Raw genomic sequence first — 12,204 nt, forward strand, 5'->3', positions numbered from 1 at the left:
ACTTCATTGTTGCAGGATTACTCATCATAGGAAAAACTATTTCTGCTGAATTGCTAGTGGGCATTTATAGACATACATACAGAGGCCATTATAAATATTGATGGCATACTGCAGCTAGAAGATATGGGACACACCTGGTAATCTGACAGAGTTTTCACACCTCTTTCCATTGGAAATGCAAAAGGATTTTGCAGCGCAGAGGCTGTGATTTACTAGACCAGGGATTCAGTCTGGTAACAACACAGGCTAGGGCACTTGCAAGCTCTTCCACCCATTTCCCTTAAGTTATGCTGCTATTTTAAGTGCAGAGGCAACGAACAGCCATGGATGCTCCTATGCTTCTATCTTCTCTGGTTTCAAAATTATACCCACAAAGAGAATGTGATGGGCTGAGGAACATAATGAAACTTTGTTCATCAGTGTGCATTTGAAGGTGTGTGACATTTCAGATACCAGCATGAAGAAAATCATAAGGGAAAAGGGTCTGGAAAACTTAAAGTGCATTTATAATTTTCTTGGTGAAATGTCTGCCAGAGATAGGGAGAAAAATGAGAAGGGATGTAGTTTCAAAAGAATTACCACCCTGGTTCTTACTATACTTAAGAGAGAGGAAGAACTTTGTAACTGGTGTTAATGTGTCCTGTGCTAGTGTCTAGAAGCCTTTCTCTGGTAGCACTGTACAACTGATGAAATCAGGAAACAGAAGTGATTCAGCTGTTCTGCCTAGCAAGAGTTTTCCCTTTAAATGGAGAATGGGAGGAAGATGAGCCAGAGGGGCAGTCACCAATCTGTAGTTTCCTTCCTTACCTACTGTAGATGTCCCAACACCCAACATCAGCAGAGCCTGCTCCCCGCCTCATCAGCCGTGGAACGCTCTTGGGTTTGTTGTTGGCCCTTTCATCACCTGAGCACCTGCTTAACTTTAAGGAAGTATGCTTAAATCCAAATGATTTTGGTCAACCTCAATTATGTGCTCAAATTCTGTGTTGAACTGAAGGTCTGGTAGGTGGTAGAGGAAGGTGCTTTCTGGACTTTGCTCCTGGACCCAATTTACACCTGTGTGAAGTCTAAGGAAAGCTTTACACTTAGGTCATTCCTCTGCCAGAGCTTTGGTTATTTGTGCACCAACCTGTTACCTGTAGCAAAACAACCTGTTTATAGGGTCTCCAAGATTCTCATCTTACCATGTTCCTTTTCAGTAATTTTTAGTAGACTATTCTTTGCTAATGGGAAGCAGAACAGTGTATGATGTTGTATATGCAAAGCAGATGCTAATTCTCATCCACGGCTGCTCAGAAAGCTGGGGAAACAATGAAGGATCAACAAACAGAGATGTGATTTTTCTCCAGGGAATCGCCTAGTTTAAATTTGCTGTATTATTCTCGTACTTCAAGCATGAGATTACACACCAAGAGTGCAAGTGTAAAGAGGTTTTGCTCTGATACTGCTGTTGTGTTCTCAGTGGAGTTAATAAAGTGAACTAGCTGAGAAAGATGAGCCCTGTGAGGTGAGCATGGACATAGTTACCTTCTCTTTGTGTGTGTGTATATATATTTTAAGGTCTAATGATTATTATACTGTGGAGGCTACATATGCAGAGAAATTTATTTTTTTTTGGCAAGGCTTTGTATCCAAAGAGGCTTTTATATGAATTGGGGAATATGTCTTTTCCTGATCACCTTTCACACTAATTGGTAGCAAATCTATCCCTTGGCATTAGCTTCATACAAAATTAGTCTGGAAGAGTTGAGCTGTCAGTATGTCAGAGCTCCACTTTCTCTCTTAAAGCAACAAAAGTCCTTGTTGCTTTGGAAAGTTGACAAAGTCCTATTAAGTGAAAGTTGAGTGAGGATCTTAATTAGAAACGTGGGAGGTCTGCCTGGCACATGTTCTTGGGACCCCTTGCTGTCTAGAACAAAGCTCCCATGTGTAATTTCCTGAGGAGGAGTGGGAAAGGGGACTCTGGAAGCTCTAATTAGGGAGGTAATTAAGGGACAAGTTTTCTTTGGCATTGGAGAATGTTTTATAGCTACTGCTCGGTTTCTGACAAGTCTGCAGATGTCAAGTGTCGACACTAGTGTTTCAACACTGAGTTTGCTGTGGGGTGAACTTAACTATTGTGCAGCCAGCTGAAAAATGCTGGATAATGACCTGTGCTTTGAGAAGCTCTTAATGTGGGCACACTTATAGATCCCCAAGTATTTGGGAAGAGGAGCTGTTGCAGATTTCCAGTCATTGCTGCGGTATATGTATTCTTTACCATAGTGTGTGCCAAGGAATCCGAACAAAAAGGGCTGGGACTACAAAACAATTGCAGTGGGAACTTTAACAGTGGTAGCTGAAAATACAGGGCTCAGCAATTGTTGCTCTTGAAAGGCTCTGTCATGTATAAACAACTATGAGGTGGCTGGTGAGCCCCTGAAGTTTTGAAGTGACCAGATGGCCATAATGGGATATGGGCAGTGTAGGACTGCGTGCCTGGAAGAGCAGGAGCTTTGGTACTGGTTGTAATCTGTCCTGTGGTGATGTCTAGAAGCCTTTCTCTAGTAGCACTGTGGAGCGATTAGAGAGGCTCTTTAAGGGTTCCAGAGAACTTCAAACACAAGTCGGGGTGTAGGGATATAGCACGCAGATGGGTACAAGCATCAAGCAGGAGTGGACAATGTAATACTCGTCGTTCTTCCCTACTGCCATAGCGGAGACTCTAACCCCTGCACGCAGCAGTGAGCTGCACAGACGGGGTTGCAAGTCTTCATTGAAAAAGTGGTAACATATTTCCTGTTAATAATTGGTAAAGACTTTCTGCATTGGTGGGGGTTGGAAGCTCTGTTGTTTTTTCTCTTAACTGGGAGCTTGGCTATGACTTCTTCCTGAGACACTCTCACCTTTGTTCTCTGCAGCGTCACAGAACCCTCTTTACAGCTTCCTTGAGCAGATGCTGCTCTACTCTTTTCTGCTTTCAAGGCTTATTTGATTTAGTACTTTGATGTGCTTTTGTCCCTCAGGCAGGGCCTACGCTGCTGTTGATAAAAGTCAAGGAGGACATATTTTAACCTCCGAGGCTATGCTTTATTCTAATCTGTGACACATTGAAAGGCTTTTGTCAGACAGTCTCAGTGCACTCTGTCATCCTCTAATGAAGAAACAGGAGCAGGGGGTCAGCAGGGCAGAAAGTCCCTGGTTATTAGTGGGACAGGCATTGAACCAGAGCAGAGAACGATTCTTGTTTAGACTAAGGGCTTGGTTTATCTGGGAGTATTTTATGAATAAAACCCTTATAATCATGGTTTGTGTTTGCTTGCTCAATTATAATAATGATTCCTGACCCCCAGCCCCCCCAGACAATGTTAGCTAAAAAAAATTAGAAAAGGGAATTTTAAGTGCGTAGAGAGATTACAAAAACTTTATGGATTTAAATGCACACCTAAATTACACAGGAAACCTTTCCTGTGAATTCAAGGCTACCTGGTGCTGTTTGGGAGGTATAAAACATTGTTAAAATGAAGTGTGTTTGCATACTGGTAAAGCCACTTCTATCTATTGGAGCAGCATATAGGAGCTTTTCTATAGAAGATCTAGTTCAAACAGGAAACCTGTGAAGTTGAACCCATTTTTTCTGTTTAAAATTTAACAGAGAAGATATAGCTGGAAAAAGGGAAAAAATGTAAACAGGGGACATCATTATATAGTGAGCTCTTCTGATCTAGTATATTAACCAGGTGTATTTTAGTTGGAATATCTAGAAATATGGATGTTGATCTCAACTGTCAGTGTCTCGTCAGATCTGCAAAATGAGACTAAAAGCCCTTTTCTTTACCTCACATCTGTTCACCCACTCCAGTTCCAGCTGAATCCAGCTGTGCACTGGCTTTTAGGGAAACAATGAAGTGAACCTTTCACAGTGCTCAAAGAACAATTCGCTTCCATTTTTGGTTTATATTGAATGATATGGGAAAAACCCTGAATTGAAGTTTTAATTTACACAGGTAGGCCAACACACTGCTAATCAGAAGACTTTAAAAATATATGTATGATAAATACATTTAATTATTATAATAACATAATAATAATGTTTATATTTGATATAACTAAGTCACTACAGAAAAGTTAAAGAGTTAAAGGGAGGGAAACTGCATGTAGATACAGGTTTTTCCTTTGTTAGGGTCTTTCCTTTGCATCTCTGTAGCAGGACCGAGTTTGGTTGCTTGGATGTGGCCTGCAGAAAAGCACTTAGAAAGTGACACCATGTTTCAAAAGGCACAGATTTAAGGTCCTTTTCCATTTCCTTCTGTAGCTCTGTGTTAGTGTTTTGGCGGTTGCTTTGGCTGTTTGGAGTGGGTTTAAAGGTGCCAACGAATTTCTGCTGATGTGGTATTCAGATCTGACTGCAGCGTTCCAGGTGCAGTCCTGCTGCAGGCAGCACAATCCCTTGTCAGATTGAGTCAGGGCAGACAGACAAAATATATACATATACATTACTGCCATCATTCATCCATCTCAACTTGTCTGTGCCGTTCACTTTCTTTGTACCTAATGCTTGTGAAGAATCCGAGAACTGTGTAAAGCACCGTATAAATCTGTGTCTTGCTCCTGAGTGGTGTAGGATGCCTGCTGCTGTAATCTGATTTCCCTGGCAGTGCTCTACACGTGACAAATTCACTTTCCTTCCCCATGAGAAGACAGGGATGGGACAGGACGAACTTTTTGTTTGCTTATTCTTTCTGGTGGGTCTCCGGAACCTACAAGACAACTCTAAAACACATGCTTTGTGTTTTCTTTGTATACTGGAAACATGATCCTCTGCGACTCCAGATCCCATGTCAGTAGGACTGTCCTTTTCATTTTGTCATTTTGAGGGGCAGCCTTGCTTCCCCTAGAATAATTTGTCACTCCAGGAGTAGATATAGCTTGCCCACCCCCGAAGCCATTCACTCGCGGGGGAGGGCTTTGCTTCTGCCGGCGCTTTTCAGTCTCGATGGAGGAACTCGAAGGTCGGTGCCCGCACGCAGCTGAGGTAACGCGGGAGCCCGCGGTCGCCAGCCCCGCGGTCGCCAGCCCCGCGGTCGCCAGCCCCGCAGTCGCCAGCCCCCCCAGGGCCTTCTCCGGCCGCCGCGGCCTGCGTCTGTGTGGGCTCTGGAGCCTGAGGGCACTGGCGGGAACCGGCTGCCGCGCCCGGCCCGGCGCTCTGGGGAGGGGAAAGCGGCCCGGCCCTGCCCCGCCCCGGGCCGGAGGGGGGGGAACAAGGGGGTCCCGGAATCGGCCGGGGGCTCGGCGGCGGAGCGAGCAGGGAGCCGGGCCGGGGGGACCGCCCGCGGGGCGCGGTGGGGCCGGAGGGGGCCGGCGACTCGGCTGGGCTCCGGGGCGGCAGCGGCCTGAGGTGAGGCTGCCCGGCGGCGGGGGAAGGATCCCGGTGCTCTCTGTGTGGCTGAAGGGGACCGTAGTCTGAGGGGGAGAGACCAGGGGAGAGAAGATTGCTCCGACATTAGAGACGGTGAACTTTTCCAGGAGCGAAGGTACACTTTGAAAATGTTATTCCCTGGGAAGTATTAAAACTTCATAGGGACCTGTTAAAACACACTGATTCATTCATACCCAAGTGATCCGGAATACTGGGACAGTCTCCGAGTTGGATGACAAAACTGGCCTGGATGATGTTAGAGAACATTCCCTTTTTGAAGAGCTCGGGTCAAAATCTTGAACAAATATGGTAAATCTGTTTTAAATTTAGCATTTGAGGTATTAATTTAGCATCTGCGGTAACACCGTATGAGAATGCTGAGACCATTGTAATATTAAACCTTGCTGCTGTTAATGACACTAAAGGCAAACACTTATTTACACAAAGCATCATCATCTTGCATTTGTCCTAATTCCTTAGGCTTGTGAGGAACAACTGGCAAGAAAGGCTAATGAAAAACTCTCAGGGAAGTGGGGAGTTGAAAAAGGTTTATGACACAATCGTAATATCCCTTGGAAGGGATCATCTTTTTAAATGCCCTATATTAACAAATTAATGCCGTATTGTATGTGTTTTGTCTTGAAGACCCAGTCACAGAATGCAAAACTGTTTCTGAAACTTTTGAATGGCTGAACCTTGAGAGCAGCTGAGCTATTGCAATCCTTATTAAATTGCACAGAAGCTGCAAATGTTCACAGTTTCTGAAGCTTTTGTCCTTCTGTAAGAAGTTAATAATTCAACAAACATTGCTTCTGTGCTGTGGTATTGAAGTACACACGAGTAATGCCAGGGCATGTGGTTTGAGAGAGTATTTGAAGTACATAAAACAAAGTTCTGTCGATTGTAAGTCAAACACAGATTTCACCAGAATGAACAGAAACCTCGGCCTGATACCAAGGTATGGTCTGTCCCTGATTCTAAGTGAAGACCTTAAAATGCAAGTCTCAGTGAACCTCGGCGGGACGTGAGCACATACCCATGTGAGATCCAACATTTGTTTCTATAGTGTGGCTGTGGTTTGCCACGTGCCAAACTCTGACTGATTTTTATGAAACTTGTCTGCCTTACCGTTTTTAATGACGATGCCATGTTTAGGCCTTGTCAACTTTTACAGTGTTGCTGCTTTAAATGATTTGTGTCCTAACAGAGCAATTCGTCTGCCTTAGACTTTCTCTAAAACAAGTGGAGTTGCTCCGTCATTGGCATTTACAACAGGTTAAAGCTGAGAAGCATTTTGCTCTTGATAAAGACACTAGCAGAAGTATATGGAATTTCATGATGAGGAACATACATACCTGTTTGGGGTTTTTTTTAGAGAAATTTTATGAGAGACTGGAAAACCATGTATTTAGATCTGAGATACATTTCTACAATACATAAAATAAGAGATAATTTAAAAGAAGCCCCAAATCAGTATAATTGCTAGTAGCCTGACTATATTCTAAAAAGTAATTATGCAAATTCCAGAGGTCTATTTATGTATGGTTTATTGGGATAAAGAGAGCTATGTCATATTACAGGCTCCCATTAAAAATGTGGCTATAAAAGGATTTGGCGTTTCGGAACTGATCCGTGGAAAAGTGACTTGTATCCAGCAGATGTGATTAGCAAGTGTGTTGTGGAAATGGCAGAGTGGCAAATGGCAAAGTCAATGCAAATGATTTTTGTTCTATTTCCCCAGTCCTTCAAGATACACTGCTTACCAGATGCGCTGCCTCTTGGGCACAGGCTTCCTTGGGATTATGTCATGGAGGAAGAGCATGAAAAAATATATGTTTTTTTTCATAATCTTTGAGTCTTCAGGAATGGAATTTTCTGTCCCAGCAGGAGCCCTGAACTGGCTCTTTTTTTCTCTCGCACTGTGTGTGAAAAATAACTACTTGTGGGAAGCTCCATGTACATCTGGATGTGTCTGTTGGACTTGGACAGAGTGATAGTCACAGTGCACGCTGGGGATTTCCTTAAGTGGGCACAGCGTGGGCAGGGAAATGGTCACTCCCACGTTTTTGAAGTGTTTTGGTAGGAGCCAGCCACAGCAGGAGAGGCAACAGGAGCTCCACTCACAGCAGCGTTCCCCTCTGAGACCCACTCCCCGTAAGAGATATTGTCACAAGTGGTGTCACCACCTGATGAGGCCATTGGAACCAGTCAGATGCTATCCAGAAGCCCAGCCCCGCATGTATCGCTGTAGGTATTAACATTCATTTCAACTGAAGTTTCTAAGCAGTCAGTGCCCTTATTTTGTGCAGGGAAACTGAGGTACTCAGTATAAAAATGAGATAATGCACACTGGATCTAAAGGGCGTGTGAAAGTTTGGGTGGTTATTACTGGGTTTGGGGAGTTTATGTCCATGCTAATGTATTGCAACATTGATAAAATCCTCAACTGGATACTCCCCAGTCTCTTGAGTTTGGATCCTGCCATGATGAACACATTGCTCTTAAGTGTTGCTTGGGATTTACAGGCTGCGGCACTGACTCTGTCCTTGATTTCTCGGGCACGAGCTCTGTTACCTTTACGCAGAAATAAATGGCGCATGCATCTCCGTTGCCTGAGACCCTCGGGACTGTTGTTGGTACCGTAGACTCTCAAGTGAATTTTACAGCACAGTTTGCAGCGTTCCAGCTGGTGAGTCCTCAGAGTTAACAGTGCATCCCTTCAGGGACAGCCAGTCATTCAGACATTGCTCCATACAGGCTATGGCATTGGATCAAACTGCAGTTTCTTTATTCTTTTGTTAACACAGAAAATATGTAGGCTTGAGGGGAAAATACCTATGGATGCCATTTCCACGCCTTGGCTTCTTCTGTATTCCTCATTGTTCTCTTGATGCTGGAAAATCCTCCTTAAGCACTAAGCATCACTTGTCTAAAACTTTCTCTGTTACTTTAGTTGGAAAGCAAACCAGTGAAAGTTCAGTGTTTTCACTGCCCAGTGCAGGTGATCTAGCAGTGTAACAGAAGTACTACAGAGGCACTGCAATTTCACTGAAAGGTGGGCTGCTAAAGAAAACACTCCAATGGCATGTTTTTGCACACCGTGTTTGAGGCAGCCTTCAGCTGGTTAAAAATTCTGTCTGGTCTTAAAATTGTCCTCTGCGTGAAAACGCCCCCCTGAGAACTAGCATAGAGCATTGATGTGGGCCATTAATTCTTCATAACGGTTGTGAACTGATCAAATTTGTGTGGGATAAATTATTCACCTGATAATAAATGAGGAAGCTGTTTGAGACTCGATATTAGCAGTCCTGTTCCATCTGATAGGAACACAAGTCCTAGCTTCAAGTTTATAGTCTCTGAAACAACAGTGAACATCTACTGCGGGGAAATTTAAACTGTGGGATGTTCTGGGAAGCCAGAAGGTTTCAGCTCCTGCCAGTAATTACATGGACTGTAAAATAATCAGTGTGTTGCATGTGCCTGCTGTGCTGTAATCCTTCATACACCTGAGGCCAAGCAGGAGAGGAAGAGCATTTCTTGTAAGAATGATACAACAGAGTCAGAAAGTTTGTATTTGAGCCCAGTGCTAAGCAGTTAGAGCTGGCTGACAGCTGAATTACTTTATTCTTTAGTAAATATAAATTTTGAAGGAAGCTTGCTTAGAGGCAGCATGAGAACAGTCTTTTAGGATGCCAGCAGGAAGAAAATTCAGATTTGGAGTGAAAAAACATGCAACTGCTGACCATGCTGTCCAGTGGCTAGAGGCACAAAAAACAAATTAGCTGAGTTACAGAGTTTTATCTAGTGAAAGCATTAGGCAAATGACTCTGAATTGCAAATTCAATAAAATAGCAATCTGCTCATAGAGCTTTTAAGGGCAAAAATTTTCTGAATAAATAACCCATGATGGATGAGATGTGACACTTTGAAACGTGTCCTGGTTTCACAGCACTCCTCACTGCCAGCTGCGCAAGGTCTGCTTGAGAGCGTGGAGGTGGTGGTCGGTAGATATCTACCTTTAGTGCTCCCTAATTGATGACATCCAGAATTCTCAGCAGAGAAGTGAGTGCAGGATGGAGTTTTACAGTGGAAAAGGTCCACAAGAGTGAAAGCTTTTAGACCACCCACTTGGAATGAAATGAAGAATCTGCATTGTCTAATCATCATGACCTGAGATGGGAGAGACAGGACTGGGGATTTCTAGTGAGCACTTGAGACAACCCACCTATTGATGACCAGAGGCGCCCGCCCTCCCTCCCCAGCTGCATAAACAGACTAGTTTTGTAGAGAAATATTACAAAATCATGCTGTCAACTTTCTTTCTGGGCTGTATACTTAATAATAATCAAAGCCAAATCTAAATAACCTATCTCTGATGAGAGAAGCATACTGCCCAAATTTGCTTCCTATTTATACTAGTTAAATGTGGATAAAATCCAAGTCATTGTTTTCTGTAATCTACTACCCACCCAACTGGAGCTGGGGAAGCTGCTTCTGACAGGGGCTTGTTTTTAATATCAGGGCTCTGTTTAATGTCAGCTTCTCCAAATCAAATCAACATTATCACCCAGCATTGATGTGATTACTTTTATAAGTTGCAAGTGATGAATAGCAGAGAAAGGCAGGCAAAACAAGCACAGTAATAAAAAAGAAGGGATTTTTCAAGTGGAGAAGTGTGTTTTCTCTATAGCTGATGTTTTGACTTCCATCCATTCTAGCTTTTATACTGCTCCTCTATGAAAAACAAATTTAAAACTCAGAAGGGGCAAATAGATTTGTTGTAAATTGTGTGCCAGCTAGTAAATTTGTAAGATTTGCGGTCGCTTCCTATTGAAGTCGGAAAGGAGACGTCAGTGGAAGCAAGACTGTCGAGCGATCAACAACCAGCTCAAAGTTGCTTGGGACTGTGTTGGATTTGCATTTGGTGAGAGTCTCTGTCCATCATAGCTCAGAATTGTGAATGCTTTGCGAAAAACCGCTGCACATGTCACCACCTTTTCTTGGTGGCTGTTCCCTCGTCAGGAAAACTGTGCTGAGCTTGTAAGGGTGATAGTGTTGCATGTGTTTCGGTAGTCCAACGTCCTGATTTGTTAGGTTTTAGTTTAAAGGCTGAGCTAGGAGACTATTTAAGTGTGGATGTGGGATTCCTGAAGGTACTTTTTTTCACCTAATCATCTGTGGTACTGAAAGAAGCACATTAATAGTCAATTCCCAGTTTATAGAGTTTGAGGAAACTGATGAACACTTATTTATTCGGACAGAACTGAAATTTCAGGCTTTTAAATGCTTTCTTCCCACTGTGTCTATGAGGAGTTATCATTCTGAAGCCTTGAGTGTTGTTAAGCTGATTAATCGTTTTTCGGTGAGATCTGGTGTTACCACCCAGTACTGGGAGCAGATGGTGGTAGTTGTGATGACCAAATTACAGCAGGAGAGGATTTCTGTACTGTAGAATATGTGGTCTAAAAAGCTCTGGCAAATGCTGTTCTGTCTCCATTTTACACATGGGGAGGTGAGAAGTGGAAGTGCTAGGAGTAAGGCCTGGAGGCAGAGCCTGAAATTGAAACCTGTGAAGCTTAACTTTTTAACCACCACACAGCCTTGGTCTTTGAGGCAGTTCCTAGAGGACAGCAGTCAATCCCTGACTCTTTATCACTAGTATGTGCTAGTTTCAGAAGAGGATTCAAGGCTTGAATAAATGGTATAATCTTAACTGCCCTTCAGCATGTGGCAGGATGAAAACCAAGTATCGCTTCTGAGCAGGGTGGTGAAGGGTTCATACTCTTCAGCTTCTCTTCAAACCAAAGCTCGGTGCTATTGCAAGGGGGAAGGAGCTTTGGTTTTACTCTGTGACTTGAAAGAAGATGTGGTGGTCTTGGGTAGCCAGCTTAAGAGTTTTCACAGCCATTTTGTATGCCTAGATGTGCCTAGAAGCTGGGTGATCAAATGGGATATGGAAGTGACATAGCAGGAGAATTTGTTACAGCCATATGCTTCAATTATTTTGCTTTGCAGAAATGGTTTAGATATATGTATAAAAAAATTGAGATCTCATATATATATCTGTTACCTTTTACTGAATCTCTTAAAACCCTTTATGGACATAAATAATTAGGCCCATGTTCCTCAGGCAGAAAGAAAACTAATCAGATTTTTTGCTTCACTGCTGAACAATTTGAAACAGAGGAGTGAAGGTTAGCCACGGTGGCCTTCACAGCCAGGTATTTAGGGTGGCTCCTCGTTTTTCAAACCGTGTTACCTTGATAGTTGGCAAGAACTGTCAATTAACTTTCGATATGGACAGTTGCACAGCATCATGTCTAATTCCTACTGCAGACATTCCTCCTTTATGCAGGTTTTCTGTTCTGTAATTGAAGGGCAGATCCCCGGGACCTGGGAGGGAGTTGTGGAGAGTGTGGGAGTTTGGAGAGTGTGTTTTAAAATATCAGTCTGTCTTTGAAGCCTTTTATGTTTATTTCTTGACCAGGTGCCTTATCAAGTTGAGCCTCTTGTTTCAGGGAAAGGAACATTTTTGGCAAAATAGAGCACTTACAGATTATGGGTCTTCTAGTGAGAGGTCCCTGACAGGAAGCAGGCAGGGGAGCTTGCTTTGCAGAGGAAAATCCGTAACATATCTCTTGAAAAAGATGAATCACTGCTGCCTTCAAGTAAATGGCATTTGTACTGAGGGGATTATCTGCAGGAATGTTTGTGTGTTTGACAACATTGGCACAGCTGGGGATTAGTAAGAAATTGTTCTGAAGCATTGCATGCATGTGGAGTGGTCAAGGCAATGTGACTTTGAG

General features: G+C 43.3%; 1 protein-coding gene across 7 annotated transcripts in view; it reads left to right on the forward strand.

The window, feature by feature from the left end:
- The window catches only part of DVL1 (dishevelled segment polarity protein 1), a 104,960-nt gene that overhangs the window by 63,227 nt on the left and 29,529 nt on the right, over positions 1–12,204 (forward strand). The window lies entirely within an intron of this gene.

Source organism: Strix uralensis, chromosome 23, assembly GCF_047716275.1.
Source record: "Strix uralensis isolate ZFMK-TIS-50842 chromosome 23, bStrUra1, whole genome shotgun sequence".
Taxonomy (NCBI): Eukaryota; Metazoa; Chordata; class Aves; order Strigiformes; family Strigidae; genus Strix; species Strix uralensis.